The 23,747-nt window shown below is 33.9% G+C and overlaps 1 protein-coding gene and 1 long non-coding RNA gene across 4 annotated transcripts in view; one reads left to right on the top strand and one right to left on the bottom strand.

Annotated features, from left to right (window-relative positions):
- The window catches only part of LOC106075832 (regulating synaptic membrane exocytosis protein 1-like), a 152,110-nt gene that overhangs the window by 97,201 nt on the left and 31,162 nt on the right, over positions 1-23,747 (bottom strand). The gene's annotated exons all lie outside the window — the stretch shown is intronic.
- LOC129926205 (uncharacterized) overlaps positions 21,463-23,747 on the top strand; it is a 2,470-nt gene continuing 185 nt past the window's right edge. Inside the window, exons 1-3 of the long non-coding RNA XR_008777851.1 lie at positions 21,463-21,596; positions 22,404-22,509; positions 23,730-23,747. The exon at positions 23,730-23,747 is cut by the window's right edge and continues 185 nt beyond it. This is a non-coding gene — a long non-coding RNA (uncharacterized LOC129926205). The remainder of the gene's footprint in view (positions 21,597-22,403; positions 22,510-23,729) is intronic.

The raw sequence follows: 23,747 nt of genomic DNA on the forward strand, positions 1-23,747 counted from the left end.
TAACCGTTGGACAAACAACCAGATTACCTTAACATCATCAGCCCATTAGATCGAAAGGTCCTAATAGGGGAGCTTATACTTTTAGGAGGCGCGGTGGCTGAGCGGCAAAGCACCTGGCTTCTGAACCAGGGTTCCGGGTTTCAATCCTGGTGAAGACTGGGATTTTTAATTTCGAGATATTAGGGCGCCTCTGAGTCCACCCAGCTCTAATGGGAGACTGACTTATTTGGGAAAGTAAAGATGGTTGGTCATGACACCCCCGTAAACCTTTGGCCACAGAAACAGATTACCTTTGCATCATATGCCCTATTGATCGCAAGGTCTAAAAGGGGCACTAATTAATCAAGTAATGTCATACACACCATATTACATTCTTTTTTGCCAACTAAATAATACAATTAACTTGGTGTGACGCCATGTGAAAGAGCCGAGAAATTTGATTTCCAGTGCCAAATATTCTCATGTACCCGTTGACCTTTATATAATATAGAGAGAGTAAGAGACTTGGCCAATTTATAGAATATGTTAAGCTTAAAGTTTTGGCTGATATAGTGTATTGTTCACTAATTACCAGCAGTATAAAAATAGACAAAGCCGATATCTATATTATAAGCGTAATAATTAAAACACCATTTTTCGTAATATTACAGATGTAAGTGTCGCTATTATGGCAGGTGGCCATTATAATCTTTTCATTTTGTTATAAAATTGTTTTTTTTTATTTTTTTAAGCTTATCTGGGCGTTCGGGTGAAAACAAACAATCCCTAAAAACCGCTAAAAACTAAGTCTTTAACAATCTGAAGCGATGAGATGTCGGCCTTAGATCAGGGAAACCACAAGTAAAGTTATGAACAAACAAAGATCTAGATCAGGGGTTCTCAACCTGTGGATCGCGACCCCCTTGGGGGGTCGATTGACAATTAGCCAGGGGTCGCCAAAGACCATTGAAAAAATGGATTGTTATTGTCTATTCTTCAAATGCTGTGTGTGTGCGGGGGAGGGGGGGTCGCGGCTAAGTGGGGGATTGTAAAAGGGGTCGCCGAGCATAAAAGGTTGAGAACCGCTGATCTAGATTGAGTGCCAAAATTTCTTTTCAAAATGGAAGATCATAGTTTTTATACGCATAAACCTTTGCCTTTCGCCAAATGAAACAAATTCCCGTTAACCAAAAAGAAAACTCTAAAATTTTACTATATTTAGTAAGTAATCCTTGTCACATTAGTGTTGCACGCTGGCATAAATTGTGCCTATGTGTCAAAATAATAAAAATAATCGAATAAACTATGTCTACGCATAACATCCAACAGTGTCTTACACCTAGTTTTAAAACACCTATACGTCGGAAACACTTAAAAGTAATCTATATATAGCCATCGGCCATGGATTGGGAATCTCCAATAATAAATTATCTCCTTTTATATTTGAAATAAAAGCTGGGCCATTCTAGGCCTACTTATCCGTTAAGCCGCAAAGAAAATTTCATCTACCAACAGCACGCACTATTGATTGACTGAAATGACATAGATACAAGGTAAAGTAACAACAGGGCAGTAACTCTCAAAGATTTTTTACTCCTGCAGGATAAAGAAAAAAAAACAACAGATAACGTAGAAATTAATGTTCAGCTCGCGCGGTAATCTATCCGATAGAGTTGACAGTCTGACTATAGCATTGCTTTAATCTGGGAGGCTGAGCCCTGAGATCAATACACAAGATACAGGCAATGACGGATGTGTGTGTGTGTGTGAGGGAGGGGGTAGGTGTGTGTGTATGTGTGTGTCTGTTGCTTTCTTTTTTATTACATGTTTACACTCACTATAGGTCGTAAAATGTTTAAAAGTTAAGGCAAGGGGAGTTAAATCAAGGGGAGATAGGGGGCGAATACTCGTATCGAGAAAGTAGGCTATTACATGACTGAAAAATGGCGAGAGGTGGGGAGGGGGGGTGTTAGTAACTTTGACAGGTGTTGATGTGTACAGGTTGTCAAGCTGTGAACTATTTTATTACATCCACAGGTGCTCATGACTGTACACAAACAACCTTAAGAGTGTGTACACGGTGGTGGTAATGTTAGCTTTCGGCAAGAGGCTGCTTCTAGAATGAAACGAAAATCGTGGCGTAAAATAAAATGGCGCAGGCTGTTAACAAATTTTGTTAAAAATCTGGGACGTGTGGCTTGTAGCTGGCTGGAAATGTTCACATGGACAGCAAAAAGCATAAATGAAGGGTCCTGAATTGTGAATAGTGCACACACCAGACGGAGAAAGAAGGGTGAAGCTGCTGCAGCGTCTGGTGATTACAGATGCCCAACCTGTGACCGCAACTGTGTAGCAATGATTTGCCTCTTTAGGCACATGAGAAGTTGCAAAGGGAAAGTTTTAATGCCTGTGTGACTAAAGGCAGCACGGAAGCCTTCTCACAGATACCAGAGTGCACTGAGCAGGCAGGAAGACGCACTACAGCTAGACCATTCTTTATAGAATGCCTCAACACTGTCCTGCAACGTCACAGCCTGTGGGCAGTTTAGACCAATAGCACCTTGCCACGTCGTACAGACATGTGACGAGGCAACGAGCTTTTGGTATAAACTGCCTACAGGTTGTGACGTTGCATTCAGTGTTATGGCCCTTCTATAACGATTGGTACCGACTACAGGCAAGCTATAAAAATAATAAACTTATACTTTGGACTTTTAAACAAAAGGTTTCTCACCTCTTTTATTTCATTTATGCTGCCTCCTGTCCCCCATGAGAAGTTTCTATTGATTACACACATAAAGCTTCTACATATTAGTATAAGGTGGTGATTACATGAAGAAATTAATAAAACCGTTCAATATAAAAAAAAATGATGCGGAGTATGTCCCTGTGAGTAATCTTGTCAAGCACTAGTAGATAAACATTTAGTTGTTAATTTTTTAAAAGGTGTCTGACAAGCCAGAGAGTTGTCTCCCTTCCTCGGAGCTGCACCAGTTCCCATGTGTACATTAGAGACTAGAAGCTTAGCCGTTATTTTTGTCTCATAGTAGAAACCAACACGTTTATTAATCATTTGTATCGTTAGGAAATAACTGAGATGTACTTTTAGAAATATTATTATTGTTATTGTTATTTTCCTAAAGCTTGCCCCCGTGTTACATTCAGCAGTTGGTCAAGTCTCTTTCGGGTAGACGCAGGATTGACCAGCTGGTATCTGGCGATCTACAAACACTCAGCTTGAGTCATAGCTATTGTGGGGTAGGGAGGGTCCACATTTGAAAATCCCAAGGGCCCCTACTTGAGGAAGCCCCCCCCCCCAAATTAGTGTCACGATGTTGAATGTCAAAATCCAGGGGCTCCTAAAGGTGTATTGCCGGGTCCCCAGATCCTCAGCTACGCCACTGGCCTTGAGGTAAATCTATAATAAGACAGCTCTTTAACTACATCGGGACTTGAACTCGAGCCTCTAGGTTACCGATCTAGACCGTCCATGCCACTCAGCATTGGGTAAAATAGCCACTCAGCCTTGGGTAAAATAACCACTCAGCCTTGGGTAAAATAGCCACTCAGTCTAGGGTAAAATAACCACTCAGCCTTGGGTAAAATAGCCACTCACCCTTGGGTAAAATAGCCACTCAGCATTGGGTAAAATAGCCACTCAGCCTTGGGTAAAATAGCCACTCAGCCTTGGGTAAAATAACCACTCAGCCTTGGGTAAAATAGCCACTCAGCCTTGGGTAAAATAACCACTCAGCCTTGGGTAAAATAGCCACTCAACCTTGGGTAAAATAGCCACTCAGCCTTGTGTAAAATAGCCACTCAGCCTTGGGTAAAATAGCCACTAAGCCTTGGGTAAAATGAGAAAGTCAGACTCGTCTATGCGTTTTGTTAGACACTTTGTTTAGCTTAGGATAGCACTGTAGTAGACTGACTTTGCATGCGACATTTTCTAGTGACAATATAAGCATTGGGTTAGAGATTACTGTTGTAGACATTTACGACTATTACTGCTAGGCTCTTGAAGGGATAACATCGCTTTTAGTTACTGTCTCAACTGTGGCTCATTCTCTATTAGAGTTTGTTATTGTAATTCATATCAAGTGAACTTAGTAAACTGGGTATTGATCATGTTCGCTATTTCTATATGTGACGGTGTATGTCTTAGTAGTAGAACTCACATCTGTAATACACCATACAAGATAATAATAATAATAATAATAATCTTTATTATCCGTAAGAAAATTTGTCTTACAATTTGTGCATTACACCAAACAAAAAACATTATAACTATAAGAAACCAAAGTGTACATTCACACCAGACGCACTCATAATTTACATGTGACAAAGTTTATACCAGATTGTTCTTATTTAATGATTTGATTGCCAGGGGAACAAAAGAGTGTTTGTGTCTGTTTGTCTTTGCTATCGGTGTCTTGTATCTCTTTTGTGATGGTAAAATCACAAAATCCTGACACAAAGGGTGATTCTTTATTTCGAGGATCTTGTTAGCTTTTTTATAGATGTTTGTCTCAAACAACTGCCCAAATCTAGGACTGTTATCAAGGTACAGTGGAAATACATCAAGTACAAGTCACACATATATCGGTTACAGTTGACTCTTTGTGGAGTTTTGAAGTAAAGGAAGTTGAAACGGTAACAAAATGTTCGGCTAGGATTGACAAAAACCCTTTTTTGCAGATTTTCAATTAAGAAACAGCAAAAAATACACACACACAAAAATACTTTAAAAAAAACAAAGCTTATATTAATGTGTATCAATTAGTTTGGATCAGTGATGTACTTCAACTTGTAATAGATCTTGACAAACAATAATAAATCTGTCGAATTTTTTTAACCGAATTTTTTTTTTGTTTAGCGCAATTTCATGCTTTTAGCTTTTTCAATACTCTATGATCCTTATCAAATGCAGACGTTACTTCAAAAACTATTACTATTGGAGACAAAAAAGATAATTTAAGAATTTAAGCTCACAACACCATAGACGCCTAACACTAAGATGTGCCTCTAGAGATTATTTGTGTGAAATATGAAAATAAATGCACCTATAGCAATCATCAAGAACACGTGTATACAATCAGTAATCGAATCTCTAAGAACACGTGTATACAATCAGTAATCGAATCTCTAAGTAAGAACACGTGTATACAATCAGTAATCGAATCTCTAAGTAAGAACACGTGTATACAATCAGTAATCGAATCTCTAAGTAAGAACACATGTATACAATCAGTAATCGAATCTCTAAGTAAGAACACGTCTATACAATCAGTAATCTAAGCTCTAAGTAAGAACACGTGTATACTATCAGTAATCGAATCTCTAAGTAAGAACACGTGTATACAATCAGTAATCGAATCTCTAAGTAAGAACACGTGTATACAATCAGTAATCGAATCTCTAAGTAAGAACACGTGTATACAATCAGTAATCGAATCTCTAAGTAAGAACACGTGTATACAATCAGTAATCGAATCTCTAAGTAAGAACACGTCTATACAATCAGTAATCTAAGCTCTAAGTAAGAACACGTGTATACAATCAGTAATCGAATCTCTAAGTAAGAACACGTGTATTCAATCAGTAATCGAATCTCTAAGTAAGAACACGTGTATACAATCAGTAATCGAATCTCTAAGTAAGAACACGTGTATACAATCAGTAATCGAATCTCTAAGTAAGAACACGTGTATACAATCAGTAATCGAATCTCTAAGTAAGAACACGTGTATACAATAGTAATCGAATCTCTAAGTAAGAACACGTCTATACAATCAGTAATCTAAGCTCTAAGTAAGAACACGTGTATACAATCAGTAATCGAATCTCTAAGTAAGAACACGTGTATACAATCAGTAATCGAATCACTAAGAAATAACACGTGTATACAATCAGTAATCGAATCTCTAAGTAAGAACACGTGTATACAATCAGTAATCGAATCTCTAAGTAAGAACACGTCTATACAATCAGTAATCTAAGCTCTAAGTAAGAACACGTGTATACAATCAGTAATCGAATCTCTAAGTAAGAACACGTGTATACAATAGTAATCGAATCTCTAAGTAAGAACACGTGTATACAATCAGTAATCGAACCTCTACATTTCCTCTTCAATAACGACGCTCAATTACTGGCGACAGACGAAATGTAGGACTATACATTTCAAACAAGCAGCATGACCTATCTATAGCTGCATATCAGCCCACGCTTCTACACTCTAGTCCATACGCTAACGTGACCATACGACCAAATTTTGTATCACAACGTGTCAATCACGCCAAAAGTAATTGCCCGGCGTACTACAGGCGCCGCGACTATCTGTTCCGTTTTTTTTTAGTTCTGTAATAGCTCCGCGGAGTTTATTACCCGGAAATGACGTACACGGTCTTTTTTTAAACGAATATGAAAAATTGTGGAATACTCGAATAAACGGAAGAAAAGATTATAAAACAATATTTATGAAAACTTTTAGTGGGCTAAATTCCTTAACTTCCGCTAATTTTTCTATTCTGTATGTTGGCTTGGCATAGTAACCTAGAAAATTTATGGAACTCGGGACGTTTTTTTCCTAATTGTGTGTGTGTGTATGGTGTGGGGAAAAAAAGCGGGGATGGTTTATGTGGGGAAATTAAAATTTACTACATTAGTAATTCTACTGAAAAGTCCTGCAGTTGACATATTACTTCTACTTTGTATGGGTGGAGAGAGGATAGTTGGTAGTTGGTAGTCGTTCTTCAAAGCTTCTGATATTCTTGTTGAAAATAATTATTGTCTGAAATGTTTATCTTCTTATCTAATAAAATACAGACGTTACTTCAAAAAAGAAGATGATTACGTCATACGCGTCATGCATCTAGTCATGCATGTTAACCAATGACTTAAATTGTGCCAAGTCAATGGCTTTCCTGGCTAGCTCAGGCAACTCATTCCATGCTCTAATAGCACTAGGGAAGAAGGAGCATTTGTACGAATTTGTCCTAGCATATGGGATGAGGAATGTGCATTTATCTTTGTGATTATTTTATTACATTTTGTTTTTGTATTTGAAAATTATGGTTCAGTGTTTTATGTATAATTGCTACTTTACTTTTGAGCCTTCTGTCCTGAAGGCTTTCTAAATTTAGTGATTCTACTAAAGGTATTACTCTAGTCAAATGTGAATATTCGTTTGTTATGAATCTCACTGCTCTATTTTGTGTCTGTTCCAGTTTTTTTTATGTTTTCTTGAGTTGAGGGGTCCCAAACGGAGGATGCATATTCTATTATTGGTCTAACCAAGGTTAAATAACATTTTAGTTTTATGTTCTTATTTGATTTATAGAAATTTCTTCTAATAAACCCTAATGCTTTGATTTTTTTATAGTTTCATCAATATGTGGATTCCATGACTGTTTTTCAATTATTATAACACCTAGGTATTTTGCGTTTTAAGTCTTAAGTCTTTAAGTTTTAAGTCAGGAACAGAAACTTGGCTGCATCCTGAAATTTATAATGCAGAAATTTTCAATAGTAATTATGAAATTTTTAGAAAAGATAGGGCTGATAATCATGGAGGAGTTCTTTTAGCAATAAAAAACACTCTTATAGCAGAAGAAATTACCTTACCTAACTCAAAAAATGTAGAATCAACATTTTGTAAAATTAATACCACCTCAACATCCCTAATAATAGGCAGCATTTACAGACCACCAAATTCTAGTTTAGAATACATGCAGGAACTATGTAATCAGATTACTACACTTAAAGAGACAAATAAAAATGCAGTTTTTTGGATTATGGGTGATTTCAACCTACCTGATATAAATTGGAAAACACTAACCATAGATAAACACCAAAACCTTAAGGATATAAATGAGCTTTTCATAGAAACTTTACACAACCTAAGTTTAGATCAAATCATTAAAAAGCCAACTAGATTAAACAACACATTAGATCTCTTCTTAACCAACAGACCTGGATTAGTAGTTGATTATGAAATTATCCCTGGTCTATCAGACCATGAGATCATAAAAATACACAGTCAGATAAAAGCAGTAGCCAATACAAAACCCAAAAGAAAAATCTTACTCTGGAATAAATGTAACCTAACACAACTACACCAAGCTGCACTAAACTTTCAACAAACATTCTTATTAGAAAAAGACATTAACCAACCAGTCGATGACCTCTGGAATTTCATTAAAAACCATCTTAAAAGCATAATAGAAAATCATATACCAACTAAGTACACATTAAACAAAATAAATAAATGCTGGTTTAATAATAGACTAAAGAAGCTTTGTAAACAGAAGGAAAACCTCTATAGAAAATTTAAAGAAACTAATGCAGAAAGAGTTTACAAAAAGTATATAAAAATTAAACACTTAACCCAAAAAGTAAGCAGACAGCTGCAGAGTGAATACATAAACAATGTAATATCTAAAGATAACAACAAAAACCTATGGTCATACATTAAGTATAAGAAAATGGAAACAACAGGCGTAGCGCCATTAAAAGATGAACATAACATAATACATAATGATAATGAAACTAAAGCAAACATTCTAAACAAATACTTTGCATCAGCATTCTCAGCCCCAGGAGACAAAGACATATTACTGAATTTGAACCAAGTAGACAACATAGAAGATATAGTAGTACAAGAAAATGGAATTCAAAAACTATTAGCCAACACCAAACCAAATAAAGCTTCTGGACCTGATGGTATTCCAGCTAGATTACTCAAAGAACTAAGTAATTAGCTAGCCCCAGTGTTCAAAATACTCTTTCAGGCTTCACTTAACCAGGGCAGAGTACCAAAGGACTGGAAAGAAGCTAATGTCAACCCCCTATTTAAAAAAGGAGAAAAATCTGACCCAGGGAACTACAGACCAGTATCACTTACCAGCATCACATGTAAAATCCTAGAACACATAATATGTAGCAACATCATAAACCACTTAGACAAACATAATGTCCTCACACCATACCAACATGGCTTTAGGAAATATAGATCATGTGAAACACAACTAATAGGACTAATTGATGATTTTTCAAAAGGTTTAGATAATAGTGAACAAATAGATGCTATCTTACTAGATTTTTCTAAGGCTTTTGACAAAGTTCACCACCATAGTTTGCTTAAAAAATTAAAATATTTCGGCATTAATGGTCCACTGCATCAGTGGATTAAAGACTTTCTGATAGGGAGAGAACAAACTGTAATAATAAATGGCTCTAAATCAACACCGATAACAGTAAACTCAGGTGTACCTCAAGGTACAGTCTTGGGTCCACTACTATTTTTAATTTACATAAATGATTTACCAAATTGCATTAGTTCAGGAACAAAAGTCAGATTATTTGCAGACGATTGCATAATATATAGAACAATAAAAACAACACAAGACACAGATATTTTACAAAGAGAATTAGATGAATTACAGAAATGGGAATCAAATTGGAGCATGTCTTTCCACCCAGAAAAATGTCAGTTGTTAAGAGTAACAAAAAAACTAAAACAAATTAATTCCACTTATCTTATTCATGGCAAACCAGTATCACAGACTAAAAACGCAAAATACCTAGGTGTTATAATAAATGAAAAACTATCATGGAATCCACATATTGATGAAACTACAAAAAAATCAAACAAAGCATTAGGATTTATTAAAAGAAATTTCCATAAATCAAATAAGAACATAAAACTAAAATGTTACTTAACCTTGGTTAGGCCAATAATAGAATATGCATCCTCCGTTTGGGACCCCTCAACTCAAGAAAACATTAAGAAACTGGAACAGACACAAAATAGAGCAGTGAGATTCATAACAAACGAATATTCACATTTGACTAGAGTAACACCTTTAGTAAAATCACTAAATTTAGAAAGCCTTCAGGACAGAAGGCTCAAAAGTAAAGTAGCAATCATACATAAAACACTGAACCATAATCTTCAAATACAAAAACAAAATTTAATAAAATACTCTGAAAGACACAAAGATAAAGGCACATTCCTCGTCCCATATGCTAGGACAAATTTGTACAAATACTCCTTCTTCCCTAGTGCTATTAGAGCATGGAATGGGTTGCCTGAGCTAGCCAGGAAAACCAGTGACTTGGCAGAATTTAAGTCATTGGTTAATATGCATGACTAAATGCATGACGCGTAGGACGTAATCATCTTCTTTTTTGAAGTAACGTCTGTATTATATAAGATAAGATAAGATTAAGTCTGTGTTACTGGTTTACCATGAATAAGATAAATGGAATTAATTTGTTTTGATTTACCAATCATACGACCCATGGGTGGACTCTCTTGTTATAAATAGCAGCAATGTTGTTTCTCATTACCTTAATTAATAAAAACAGCATTATTTCCGCCACAACCAGATAATATCCTGTTTCAGCCATGGTGTCTTTATTACAGACATTACGGCCGAAACAAATAAAAACCCCTAAAGCAATCGTTCGTAAATTACACAATCGTAAACACTGGCCACTGGGCACCATTTATACGCCTGAGCTTGGACCACAACACTCTTTCTGTAATTCTACCATCGGGCTTAATTGTAAGAATAAATGTTAACTACAAAACCATTAATTGGCCGACCATAAACACTGTTAGAAGTGAACAGAAAACGAAATGTCGTAAAGGGTCGATAAGAATAGAAATGTGAAGGGAAACTGGAAAAAAAAAACAACAACAGCATTTTGATTGCGACTTTGTTTTTATTGTCGTTAAAGGAATAGAGTTTAGAGATCATCAAATCTGTGGAGGAATTTCATAAATGGAGTTCTTGCTGTATCCGGCGTACAGAATACGGAACTTAACTCTTTCTCTCCGTTATTATTTGTCCACATTTAGATGGAATTCTTCATTTTGATCATTACTATTTGACTACCCCTGTTGTGATTGGGCTTCAATCGCTTTGTTGTTTGTTATCAGAAAATGTTGTATTTGGTATAGAGTTAAAGGGGAAATGCGTGCTCTTTTTTTTTATTATACCAAGTCAAGTTTATAAAATTAAACATTGTTTTATAAGTTTCGGATGTTCCTTCAGAGTTGAAGATAATTACTTCCTAGTCCAAGCCTCCCGTAGGACGACGGGGGATGGGAACGGGCAGGGCGTGAACCCGGGACCATCGATGAATCTGAACGACAGTCCAGCGTGCAAACCGCACGACCAGGCAGCCTAACCTTAATGTGTTGAAATAAACCGATGGTATCGTCGATTAGGAGAGAAAGAATTAAGGAAGTCTTGATAAGCTATATATATAGTAAAAAGCAGAGGATCAATTTAGTGCTCTCTTTAGGACTCGGTGAAGACTGAGAATTTGAACTTCGGGATTTTTTGTTTTTCATAAGTAGACAAAGAAGATGTACACTATCTCATTTCTTGACTCTAAACACGGGGTTCTTACCACAACTCCTTTGTGTTTCTCCGCTACACTCACTACACAGGCAGATTTCTGACCATTTATTTTGATCTAGATCTCGTATTTGGGGGCGAAGTGGCTGAGGGGTTAAGCGCTTGACTTTCGAACCTGGGGTCCTGGGTTCAAATCTCGGTATGACTGGTATTTTGAATTTTTGGATTTTTAGAGTGCACCCAACTCTAATGGGTGTCTGACTTAAGTTGGAGAAAATTATAGGTGGTTGGTAGTTGTTCTGGCCACGCACACCTTGCTCGTTAACCGTTGGTAACGGATGACCTTAACCTCATCCGCCCCATGGATTGCAGGGTCTGAAAGGAAAGCTTTACTTTTGGTCGTTGTATTGGTCAGATGACACCCTTGATAAACAGAAACAGATAGCTTTTACATCATCTGTCTTGTAGACAACAAGATTTGAAAGGGGAACTTTACTTTTTCACATTGTGGATACAATTGATTATAATAATTAGCTTATTATCATTAACCAACAGAGTGAGAAACTTTTTTAAGCTTTGATAGTTCAAAGATTGAGGATCTGAAAGTTGTCAGAAGCAGACAGAAGAAACTTTTAGAGTAGTTGAGAGGATATAGAGCATATTATATCAAAAGAGAAGGCTAGCAAGCATTGGCAATAATACCGCAGCAAACTGTATTCGGTATATTTTTTTTTTAATTTCATTGCATTTCTTCACGCATTCTCCGATCACGTCGATACTATTTATTGTAACTAACAAAACTTGAATCAATAAACAGAAATACTCAATTAGTCCATTAATTATTGGTAATTAATTATTTTGTTTTGATATCAAATAAGGGAAATAACTCATTGGATGCATGTAGTTTAAAGGACAGAGCTTTTTCCCTTTAATTTTTTTTAAAAGCTTTTTTTATATTTTGCTTATTGAAAATCTTATCACGGGAATTTGGTCTTGACAAAAACAAGTGCTAAGACTAAAGAACCTTGTTTAAGATACACAGACCTAGACCAAGCAATTCAGAGACAACCGATGCCTTGTTATTATATGGACATAAAACATCCGTTTACAACATATGAATATTAAACGTATTGCGTTAATCTTAGTTACTATAGAGTGGAATATAGCTTTCTGAGTTGAGCTACATTGGCTTGAGAAGCACTGAAGTCAATTTAGCACTGCTTCGTTGCCATAGCGATGTTTCGTTATATGATCCAGACAGGTATCAGATTCTAGTCTATCTTTAATTAGTGTCTATTCTGGACAATGCTTTTTGAAATCAAATAATACAAGGAGGTCTGGAGGACAATCTATGTGAACATTATTTTTGAAACGTTAAAAATAATCATTTAAAAATATAAAGTTTAAAAAGATTAGCTAGAGAAGAGCTTGTACCCCTCTGTTCTTTTATATCACTATGCGTTTCAATACACTGACAATAAGACAAGGCGTCTGAATGAATGCAATGCAATGAAAAGACAGAATAAGCGGATATAGCCGGATATATACTTTATTGTAAAAAGTAAGGGCCGAATTATGAAGTATCTTGATAGAGACAAAAAAACTGGTGTCACTTTATGAAGAACCCTTAATCGAACTGGACAGCTAACAAGCTGTTTGAAATACTTCGATTACTTTGTACGTTGTTCCCGGAAGAAAGAAGACGTTTTTCGAATTTAAAAATTTCAGATTCGCTTCTGGTTGATTCTAGCGACTGTTTACACATTGGGTTAGTTAGTTTGGGTTACATCCCCAAGTAAAATTCTTTGTTGATAACAATGTTTGTTGATAACATTGTTTGTTGATAACACTGTTAGATGATTAGACTCTTAGTTGATAACTGTCACAGATTACATTATAGAATTGTTTGTACATTTCACTTTTGAAAGTAATATAAGCCCTCGACATGAGTCTCGGGATTTAATCCTCAAATTTAGACACTTGACATTCAAGTCAGGATTTACCCAAGGGACGTAATTAGTATGTTTGAAATCTATTGGTTGATTTGAATTTAAACAAAGACATTTTTGAAAAGAGTTAGCGCCAGAGAATTGGCGGTAGTAAGAAGGTAAAGGGAGTCGATAAAATAATGCCTTTGTAGACAGTCGTGTTTCTAAGAGCTCTATTTGAGAAGCCTTTGTAATATGCTCATTGATTTATAATCTGTACATAAGCTGTACTTACGTTGTATTTAAATAAAGTTCCAGAGTTTTGTTTTATCAAAGAATTGTCAATTGTGATTCTAGATCTTCATTTTTTGTTAACTATTGAATTCAAGTAAAATCCCCGGCATCACAACACATCGTGACGTCATACCATCTGATGTTGTGACAATAACACTGTTTCTTGATAACACTGTTTGTTGATAAAACTTTTAGCTTATAACATTGTTTGTTGGGAACATTAGTTGTTGATAATATTGTTTGTTGGGAACATTATTTGTTGATAATATTGTTTGTTGATAAGACTGTTGATAAGACAATTTGTTGATAACATTGATTGTTGTTAAGAATGTTGATCCAATTGTATGGTGATAACACTGTTTAGTGATAACATGTTTTATTGATGCAATTGTTTATGAATTAAGTTATTTGTTGGCATGATTATTTATAGAAAAGATTGATTGCTAAAATATTTTATAATAAAAACTTTTTAAGGGTAGGGGAAACACTTAGAGACCAAATTTTTTATTTGTGCTTCAAATCTAATGATATTATACAGGAATGTTATATATGAGTACCCTATCAAAAATCTAGAAAAAAAAGTTTGAAAATGTTGTTGCTATGGCAACGGCGGCCATTTTGTTTTGTAAACATACTCTTATAAAAAAGCTATCTACTTGTGCATTTCTTATTATTTTCTTTTGAAAATTTGCAGGAATATAGGCAAATATAATTGCTATTGAAGTATCAGATTACATTTTTTAATTTTTGAATATTTTTTTTTTTTATTTTTTTCCTGCCCTGTCTATACAGACAAGTGTTTTTTAACAAGAAAAGTGCAAAAATTTTGAACATAACCCCAATTATCAAAAAAGTGATCTAATACTTCTATTGTAATATATAAACTAAATAAGTGTAGAAAAAATCATTTGAATAGAGCAATAAATAAAAAAGTTTTTAGTAAAAATAGTATGAAAAAACGCGATTTTGAGAAAACATAAAAAAACTAAGAAAATTCAAAATATCTCAAAAACTATAATAATAAATTTAAAAAACTATAGCTATTATTTTTAAGACATATTAGGGTTATAATATGTGAAAAATTCATTCATGTTCAATGAAAACTAAAAAAGTTATAAAGTAAAAACTTTGTCAATGAAGTACATAAAACTTACATTTTTTAATGAAATTAATGGAATGACTTTTTTTCTTTTTCTTATAAAGGTATAATATATGTATTGAAATGAAATGCAATATTATTAGATATTATATAAAAACAATTAATAAGGTATCTTATAGAATAAAAAAAATTGTCCAGCCTTATAGTAAAGTTAATAACAATGAACAATTATGTTTTCATAATTAATGTCTTGCACTGATGATCCATAAACACTTAATATAAACACTACTAAGAGCTTGAGAGCTTTATTTTATCTTCATTATTTTCAAGCCTTACAAAGTATCGTTCTGATGTTTTCAAAGTTACCCAAAGTACTGCTAAATAAAAAAGACCAAGAACTTATTTTGAAAGCTGAGCTTCGCTGAGCCGAAAGACAACCTTTTCGACACAATGAATTTGTACTTTGCTTCAATTATTTAAACTTTTATTTTCTTTTGTTTTGCAATCTTTCTATAGACTGCAAAGAAGGTTTGAATCTGTAAGTCACATAGTTCAGTCAAATATGTTGCGAAATATGTTTGCGAAATCTGGTGTGGTTCAATAAACGACAAGTTGTCGTCGACGTAACCATCTAAATATTTCTGCGAAACATTCCTCTTATAATTTCAATAAGAATCCTTATGGAAAGTGCTGTAAATTTATATCAGTAGAACAATAAATTAACAATTGACTGATGAAGTCAATAGAAATGTGAAGCTTTAAAAAAATAAAGAATTGAATTCGGTTAGTCTTGTGCCTCAATCATTATTTACATCTACAGCAAATGTTTTTTTTTTAAAATGTATGTCTTTTATCTTTGTGTGCAACAACTTAATAGATATCTTTATAGATTTATTTATTATAACTAGATTAGGTTCTCTAGATCTAGATTGACTAGACTCCAGAACTACAGTATATACTATAGATAATATAGTAGTATAACCGTATATATACTATATACTGTTGATTTTTATCTAAGTAAGATATTATGTAAAGTTATATATATTCAGTCCTATTAGATCTATATCTACATTAGATTTAGAATAGTTATATTAACTTAATTAGAGTCTAAGATATATAAATCTCAATTGAGAACTAGATTTACATTACATTACATTTACACTTTATACCCAGTAGCCCAGTATAGTCCTAGTTTAAGTCTAAATCCATATTGTTTAGTTCTAGATCTAGATCCTCTAGAATAAGTCTAGATCTAGATCTCTATAATATGTCTACTTCTAGATTGTTGCTTTCATCTTGAACTTCCAATGCTTAGATTAGTTAGATTATCATTCTGTTAAAGTGTTAGAATAGATCTACTATCTAGATCAAGACAAGTAGATCTAGTATCATCTGCTCTAGACTATTCTATTCTAATTCTAATTCTAGACTCGGACTTGAGACTCTTTTGGATCTATTGCCAGCGTAATTTCCTTGTTTGAACCAATGTTAATATGTAGATCTACGAAATTCACATGATCCTTTTAAAACATTATTTGATCTGAGAAATTATTAGATCTAAAAATTTAAAATGAATTAAGCAAAGTTATAGAATCTAATCTACAAAGGGCTAATGTGTTCATTTCAGCTGTGGTAAAGCGTCCATTGACAACCAATGGTATAAGAAAAAAAACATCATGTGATCATTTTGAACCAATCGTATTATTCGTGTTTGTAAACAGAAGATATGTAGGTCTTGGCAGTTCTTTTTATAGCCAAGAAACGCATTTATATAGGAGGGAAGAATGTTCAGACTTAAATAATTATTTTTCATTGGATGTCTTTTTATAGTCTGACCTTAGAGAAAAAAGGACAAGCTTTCCAATGAGGCCAAACATGGCGGGCTCCCTTTAATTATTGTTTACGAAAATCAAGTAAAAACAATGGGTATTTTGGTCATTTTCAGCTCTTATTATGAAAAGGTGACCATTATTAAATGCATTTTTTACATATTAAATATTATTTTTCAATGTTATCATTAAGTAAAATACGTGCAAAACATGTTGAACTATTTGAAACATGTAAAAACTAAAAATCGATTTTTTTTTCCAAATCTATCATTTTTGAGTGTTTCCCCTGCCCTTAAATCATACTATCCATTACAGGCTGAACAATTATACCACTGTGGGATTATAATAGAGTATGTCAAAAATATGGTATTTTATAAGATTGTATAATTAATTATAAGTTTATATGATTGAAAGAACGTATAATTAAAAGACTGTATGATTATAAGACTATGATTATAAGACTGCATGATTATAAGACTGTATAATTAAAAGACTGTATGATTATAAGACTGCATGATTATAAGACTGCATGATTAAAAGACTGCATGATTAAAAGACTGCATGATTATAAGACTGCATGATTATAAGACTGCATGATTAAAAGACTGCATGATTATAAGACTGCATGATTATAAGACTGCATGATTAAAAGACTGCATGATTATAAGACTGCATGATTATAAGACTGCATGATTAAAAGACTGTATGATTATAATACTGTATGATTATAAGACTGCATGATTATAAGACTGCATGATTATAAGACTGTATGATTATAAGACTGTATGATTATAAGACTGCATGATTAAAAGACTGCATGATTATAAGACTGTATAATTAAAAGACTGTATAATTAAAAGACTGTATGATTATAAGACTGTATGATTATAAGACTGCATGATTATAAGACTGCATGATTATAAGACTGTATGATTATAAGACTGCATCATTATAAGACTGCATGATTATAAGACTGTATGATTATAAGACTGTATGATTATAAGACTGTATGATTATAAGACTGCATGATTATAAGACTGCATGATTAAAAGACTGTATGATTATAAGACTGCATGATTATAAGACTGTATAATTATAAGACTGTATGATTATAAGACTGCATGATTATAAGACTGTATAATTAAAAGACTGTATGATTATAAGACTGTATGATTATAAGACTGCATGATTATAAGACTGTATGATTATAAGACTGTATAATTATAAGACTGTATGATTATAAGACTGCATGATTATAAGACTGCATGATTAAAAGACTGCATGATTATAAGACTGCATGATTATAAGACTGCATGATTAAAAGACTGTATGATTATAAGACTGCATGATTATAAGACTGCATGATTATAAGACTGCATGATTAAAAGACTGTATGATTATAAGCCTGCATGATTATAAGACTGCATGATTATAAGACTGCATGATTAAAAGACTGCATGATTATAAGACTGCATGATTAAAAGACTGTATGATTATAAGACTGCATGATTAAAAGACTGTATGATTATAAGACTGCATGATTATAAGACTGCATGATTAAAAGACTGTATGATTATAAGACTGCATGATTATAAGACTGCATGATTATAAGACTGTATGATTATAAGACTGCATCATTATAAGACTGCATGATTATAAGACTGTATGATTATAAGACTGCATGATTAAAAGACTGTATGATTATAAGACTGTATGATTATAAGACTGTATGATTATAAGACTGCATGATTAAAAGACTGTATGATTATAAGACTGCATGATTATAAGACTGTGTGATTGAAAAAAAGTGGTTGCTGAAATTTTTGTACTAATAACCTTTGCATGTATTAAAAAGTATACATTGTTTGCTTATCAGATTGTATGATTATAAGGCTGCATTATTATCACATTAGTTAAAAAAAAAACAACTTACAATTACAAGATGTTAATTTACAATATAAATTTATATCTTTACAATAAGAAAATCATTTCCTTGGCACACACACAAACATTCATATAACAACGGTTCGAAAAAAAATTCAGCTATTGGCGGTTACATCGATTCAAGTTCTAGGAACTGTTAAATTAGAGCAATTACCAACTGCACCACAGCATGCGGTGCCGTGAACGATCAGTCTATATACCAATAGATTTCAATCCTCGAAAATGTCACAGCACTTGTCACAGATGACTGTTTCAATCTAGCCAGATTCAGCAGCTCTAGAGCTAAGCCTAAAACAGAGCGCTAAGGAAATTACGATGAGAGGAAACATTTTTCCCCGGTATATTTTTTAGATAAAACTTTTTAAAAAAGTGAATCAATAAATGTTTAGTCGTAACGTACGAGATCCAGTTCAAAAAATAAACTCAGCAGAAAATAATGCTACAGTGTCTGAGTAAAACACTAATTCTTTAAGATGATTAACTGGATGAGACTGCTATTTTTATTATTATTATTATTATTATTATTATAGCTTTTATATAGCGCTACTTTCATGCTTATAGCATGCTCAGATCGCTTTTTGTCCAATCTCATTTGTGGACCAGTGGGGGGGGGGGGAGGGGGTATCTAGGTGTTGGTTTTCCGTGCTGCCTTTAGGCGCTCAGTTAACATAACTCTACCCGAATCGGATGTCGAACCTCGAGCCCCCTTCTAGGTAGCCAAGCTCAAGCGCACTTGGCCTCTCGTCCACGCTATGTTCTTCTGAGATACACACAAGCAAACACACACACACAAGTGCACATTTACTTTGTAGGCCGTTTATTTCTTTCCGCACTTAATCTTTTTCCAGACTGAAATTTTAATTTTTCAGAAGTGAAAAGATAAATCTTGCATTCGAGTTCGGGTCAGTCCATGGTGTGTATGAAGTTCTTTTTGTTTTCTGTTTCAAATAAATGTAAACGCTATTTCAACATTTGTATGGCCAATGGTCATTGAAAGAAAAGCTCAACCCTTTGACAGTAAATGCTACAGACAATTACTAAGCACTATTAAGGATGGGAAACCATCATCAAAGAACGGACTGGCCTGTCAATAAAAGAGATTCTATTCAAAGCAAAAGACAGAGGAAAGGAGAAACACGGTCGACAGATCACGTGTAGTGCCCCAACGGTTCAACACACTAAAGATACGTCAAGGTGAGGTGAAGCTGAAACTAAGTCTTTCTGTTATTTTACTTCGCTAACTTGAATCGGTTCAAGCATTATAAATTCTCATTCCCTTCTTATCTTTGCCTTCGAGTGACAGACTGCATTAGGAACTACATTAAATATGTAACGAAGATGGTAATGCCGGAGTTCTTTGATACAGGAGAGTCACAATTTGTTTTTTTTAATTCTTTACATAAAATATCTGTCCCACTAATCAATACACAATCTCACCCAGGTCATGTGATCTGACCAACGAAACTAACTTAATCGTCGCATACCAACAGAGTTTTACAAGACATAAAAAGACAAGACATTGTTGTATTTATTATTGGATTATGTAGCCAATGGGATGATTGCAATACAAAATGATTGGGACAAAACGCTCAATTCAATACCTTTCAGTGATCAGAGATGTGTGTTATAGAATGTGTGTGTATTGACTAATCTATTGCATGTACTGTGTTGATTAAGATGCTATTGCATGTACTGTGTTGATAAAGATGCTATTGCATGTACTGTGTTGATTAAGATGCTATTGCATGCACTGTGTTGATAAAGATGCTATTGCATGTACTGTGTTGATTAAGATGCTATTGCATGTACTGTGTTGATTAAGATGCTGTTGCATGTACTGTGTTGATTAAGATGCTATTGCATGTACTGTGTTGATTAAGATGCTATTGCATGTGCTGTGTTGATTAAGATGCTATTGTATGTACTGTGTTGATTAAGATGCTATTGCATGTACTGTGTTGATTAAGATGCTATTGCATGTACTGTGTTGATTAAGATGCTATTGCATGTACTGTGTTGATTAAGATGCTATTGCATGTACTGTGTTGATTAAGATGCTATTGCATGTACTGTGTTGATTAAGATGCTATTGCATGTACTGTGTTGATTAAGATGTTATTGCATGTACTGTGTTGATTAAGATGTTATTGCATGTACTGTGTTGATAAAGATGTTATTGCATGTACTGTGTTGATTAAGATGTTATTGCATGTACTGTGTTGATTAAGATGTTATTGCATGTACTGTGTTGATAAAGATGCTTTTGCATGACTGGGTATCAAAAAGAAGAGCGGCTGTGGGAGATGGAGGAGGAGACAGCTGCCAATATTCTTTTTTTGCTGCCCCCTAATATGGTAATAGCAGCTATTAGGTTTGTGAGGTCTGTCTGTCTGCCCGTCTTTTGAAAACTCATACAAATCTCCTGAAATATATAGACATTATATGGGGTGTCATTCAATGTGGAAAACCCTAATTCTACGCGCGATAAAAAAAATAGGGCATTATGCAATACCCGTAATTGCGGAAACTGGTGAAAGAAAGTTATAGCACCTCAAACTAATGAAGAATTACTTGCAGAAATAAAATACTTATAAATATCCTAGATTAGGTCGAAATAAACAATACAAATTGAATAACTTAATGAATAGTTTGCTTTTTTCAATCTACATAACCTCCACATCTAGTAATTTTTCCAAATTGATTTTAACTTCTTTTTTTAAAATTCTGCCTTTGAGTTTCACTAAAAAAAAAAACAACTCTTGTCTTTGTAATAATGTTTGTCTAAAAATGGTATTTAATTATTTTCAACGCAAACAATTGTATGTGTGTAGGAATGCTTAATGTGTATATTCATAACATCTGAAGCAGATTTTTTTTATGATTATGAGATAATTCCGCAACTCTGAATTCACTTGTCTGAATGTTACACAATCCTAAACGTCTGGAGATGAAATTGTGATACGTGAAACGCAGAACTGATAAGTTATCGTGAACAAGTTCCTAGAAAAGTGAGACTTTATTAAGAACAACTGTTTATCTGAAACAAGTCTACATATAGGTCATTGTTGTTTGCAATATGTATACATATACTTAGTATTAACAGTGCGTGAAACAAAAAAACAAGTATATAGTCATTCTAAAGAAATACTAGGTAAAGTATTGTCACTTGTGCATTTCATTATTCAAATAAAATACTAGGTTTTATGATATCTTTATTTAAAATATAGAGCAGTTGTGCAGTGTTCTTGATCTCTTTATATGCTAACATTAAGAATATCTTGTTATAGAGAATGAAATGGGTTGCGTGAATCAGCCAGGAAAACCAATAACTTAGCAGATTTTAAACGATGGAACTAACATAGACGACTAGATTAACGCATGGATACGCGTAGGACGTAATTAAATTTTCATTTGAGCGAACCTCTGTAATTTTTAAAACTAATACAAGTGTTAACTACAAGCTACTGTGAGGATAGTTTGGAGTCTTGAGATCAACATGTTAAAAAAACAGAAAACGTAAGCCACTAAGTATTGGTGTTTTCAATTAAGAAAACTATTTCTGCAAGCATTATGATAGGATTTTAGTGTTTTCTTTTGAATTTTTCTCATTTTAAACTAAAAACAAAATGCGTCGATACTTCAAAAGCAGCACTGAAATGTAATGATTAGTGAGATATTTCGTAATAAACTGACGCCCTAGAGCAAGGGTTCTCAACCTGTGGATCGCGTCCCCCCGATTTTCCAGGGGGTCGCCTAAGACCATCGAAAATATGGATTGTTTTTTGTCTATTGTTCTATTGCTGTGGGGGGGGGGGGGGTCGAGGCAGAGTGGAAGATTCTAAAATGGGGTCGCCGAGCTTAAAAGGTTGAGAACCGCTGCCCGAGAGAAATTTGGAAATAGTAAATTGTTCAATTTATGATTCAGAACTTGTATGAAACAATTCATCCTTAATTGCAGATATTTTTTTTTACCAAGCAATCGAGTCCAACAATGTCAGTGATGACCTTCATTGAAAGTAGACCAACTGTAAAATTGGTATATATATTCGCCCTTGCCAACTTAGGTAAGTCAAATCTCTAATAGTTGTAACTTTTAGCGTTCTATTAACGTTTGTAGCTGTACCTACGCCTAAGTTAATTAATTAATAGTCGGAATGACAGACCATGCGAGTAAAGAAAATACTAGAGCTATGTAATTTTGAGAGCGCAAGAGAAAACAAATGTATATTGTCCAATACTTACTGCCTCTTTTGTATTTTGAAATTTTATCTGCCCGGAAAAGGAAAAATGTACTGGTTTATTGAAACAGAAGAATTAGTATATGTAATGGACTTTAGATAGCATATTAAAATGAACAAATAATAGAACTATTCTTCGGCACGTCTTTGCATCAGATCAACGGAATGGGGTTTTACGGGTATATCGAAAACGGCTTTCATTGTTATCCTACAGTTTATATATTTGAGAAACAAAATTACTGCTTGTTAATTAATCACAAAGTGAAAACCCTGGTTTGACTGCTAGAATTTTTTCGAAAATATATTCATTTATAAAAGGTTATTTTTGAACAAGCATTCCCGAATTCGACTCAATTGTTCGTAGCCAGGAAAACCAGTGACTTGACAGAATTTAAGTCATTGGTTAATATGCATGACTAAATGCATGAGGCGTAGGACGTAATCATCTTGTTTGAAGTAACGTCTGTATTGTATAAGATAAGATAAGTAAAACAGACGTGCATATTCATTTTACGCACCGTCGTGTTAAGAAACCATTAGCTGAACTCATAGACACAAATATTTTATGTGCATGGCTGAACTGCAGTAGAAGAGCTTGAAAAGACTCCTTTGATAATGAATATTATAAGAAAAAATAGAATAAGAAATATAGACCATTATTAACTCCATTAAAGGAGAGTTAATTATATATATATATACATGTGGAACCCACTCCCCATTGATCTAAGACAACATGCTACACCAGTTTTAAGAAGAACATTAAGACCTATCTGGTTCAAACTTTTTATATTAGTTTGTCACTCTGGCTGTCATGTTTGTGTTTGTTGTGTAATGTTATTACAGCGCCTTGAGCCTACATTTTGTTCGTTAACAGCGCTTTATAAATAAAATTATTATTATAATTATGTATATGTGTGTGTGTGTGTGTGTGTTTTAATTAACAAACTTTTTTTTTCCACTATTTATTGGTATCAAAATATTTGGACTACCCTCTGAGAAATATTATATCTCTTTGCATAAAGAGTTTACTTTGTCTTTAATTTTAGCCCTTGTTCAGCGGTCGT

Source organism: Biomphalaria glabrata, chromosome 5 (assembly GCF_947242115.1).
Source record: "Biomphalaria glabrata chromosome 5, xgBioGlab47.1, whole genome shotgun sequence".
Taxonomy (NCBI): domain Eukaryota; kingdom Metazoa; phylum Mollusca; class Gastropoda; family Planorbidae; genus Biomphalaria; species Biomphalaria glabrata.